The sequence below is a fragment of the Morone saxatilis genome, unplaced genomic scaffold (genome assembly GCF_004916995.1).
Source record: "Morone saxatilis isolate NCDOM2014 unplaced genomic scaffold, NCSU_SB_2.0 Contig18, whole genome shotgun sequence".
In the NCBI taxonomy this organism is placed as follows: Eukaryota; Metazoa; Chordata; class Actinopteri; family Moronidae; genus Morone; species Morone saxatilis.
This window is the reverse complement of record NW_023339740.1, coordinates 1,604,745-1,607,024: the sequence shown is the minus strand read 5'-3', so window position 1 is coordinate 1,607,024 and position 2,280 is coordinate 1,604,745.

Genomic DNA, 2,280 nt, shown 5'->3' with positions numbered 1-2,280 from the left:
ATCGTCAGGTTAATAAATGATAGAAAAGAAGAAGGAAGGAATATTGTTGGGAACCACTGCCCTATATTTCTGAGCACACTCACTGAAAAGTCGAGCACCCAGTAGCACCAGCAAAAAGAATCCCTGGTGCCACGACTGTCCTCTGGTGGGACTTAATGTCAGTAGGACTCCCTGCGACAGTCCTTGGCAGAATGCAACTGGAATAAAAGACACAGAAGGTGAATTACATTTCTCTACACTGTCACATATGGAAACAACCGCCTTCAAACTTCATTTCATCCTGGCAACTTGATACATTTGTCACTGCAGTATTTCATTAGATGACATATTCAATTCATTTGCTCTTGTTGCACAAAACTCTTTGTAAACCTCATAAATCTGACACCACAGCAGACCTGCGCACACACACACACATACAAACACACACTCTACAGCCAGATCGGGGAAGATGACATGTGACAGTTGGTGGATGATTTGTGGATGCTGCTGGCTCACTTGTGTGCATGCAGAGCCCAAATGAAAATGAATAGGACGCAGGGAGCACAGAGGGCAGACAGTGGAGTGGTGTTGGGGGGGCTGAAACACAGACAGGGGTGATGGGATGAGCTGATGAGTATAGGGTAACCAAATAGCCAAAGGAGGGGGGCAGAATTAGTATTTTTTTCATTGATTTCCAGTATATGACTAATACTTTACATTTATTGATCATTTTTGAGCAGGCAGTGGACAGTAACAAGCCACGTTAGGAATAGCCAAATATGTATGCTGCAAAAAAAAATGTTTTCAAGTCCAGGAAGTGACACTCATGAATGAATCATAGTACAAGACCAAAGTTCACATCTTGGTTGCCATGTGTAGGTTTCGGTTAGGTTTAACTACTAAACCTGTTGGTTAAAGCTCTGCATTTTGTGACATCTTCACATTAAACTATCCCAAATGTTTCCAAGAATGTTCAAACTCAGAGAAATCTGTCATTTTATTCAGGTAACGCTGCGTTTCACCGGGCGGCAATGGCGTCATATCCCCTTTGTGCTGCATCAGCGTGTGGTTGTCTGCCAGAAGCTGTCCATACATTGATTTTTTATCCCAGTTTGAAGCCACATTTTCACCATCCACTGTTAGATGATGGATGTATCCTGTTGGAATGTATCCTCCAATTCAGCACAGAACGGAGTTTTAAAGGAGCAAATGAAAAATTAGGATGGATATTAACTTTTAAAACCACTTTGCTTTTGAAATCTGAGAGAAAAAGAATCTGGACTCCTTCCCAAAAAAAAAACAGTGCTACGAAGTCAAACGCTCTAGGAGGACAAGTGAAAGCAGCAAGAGAAGGACGACGAGGGTGTGTGTGTGTGTGTGTGTGTGTGTGTGTTTGTGTGATTTGAGGTTTCAGATTCTCAAGGTTTTTTGGAAGTTTGAGACCTGAACAGATCTAAGAGGTCAGGAAGGGATTGGTTTTAAAGGAAAAAGGAGGCACTACACATCAAACAGGAGTGTAAAAGAAGGAGTGGTCGAATGGAACATAGCCAGAAGAAATTAATTTGAAACCTTTCATTGGCAACCACTCAGGATATTTGATGTCATCTTGTACCTCATTGAAATTAATTGTCTATGACTTCATAAGCACGGACAGAAAGCGTTTTGGTGAACCACTGTGACTCTAAAAAAAATTTTTCAAATGTAACAGGAGACACAGGAACAGTGAACTATCTCCCTGATGTGTGTATATATTAGGAGCTAAATATTACAGTATGTGTAAATATGACTACTGTTTAACTTTCTGTAATGTTTATCCTTTAAGGTGCTTATCAATTTTATTTATTGGGTGTGAATGTTCAGAACTATATAATTATAGATGATATGATTTTTCGCTAGAAGCATAATCATGAAAGGTATGAAATGAACCCTGAGCCAGGAGTCACTAAGGTTGATGGCATCCCCACCATGGCAAACCATTAATTGGAGTTGGGAGCACACAGCTGATTGAAATGAGCTAATTAAAACACAGACAGACAGAAAGACAGACATCCCCATTCATAGAAATTGACTATTCCCACTTTTCCAACTAGAATACTACTTCATACCAAATTAAACCTAGCAATTCAGTTTAGCGTAACTGATAAATTGTGATATGCTGAGTATTTATGTTTGTATGAGTACTAAAATATTTCATATAAAATAATTGTTTTGGTACAGTGCAATTTTAGACATCTTTGGAAAATCTAAAATTTAATTTAATTGAATTCAATTTATTTTGTATAGCGCCAATTCATAACAGAA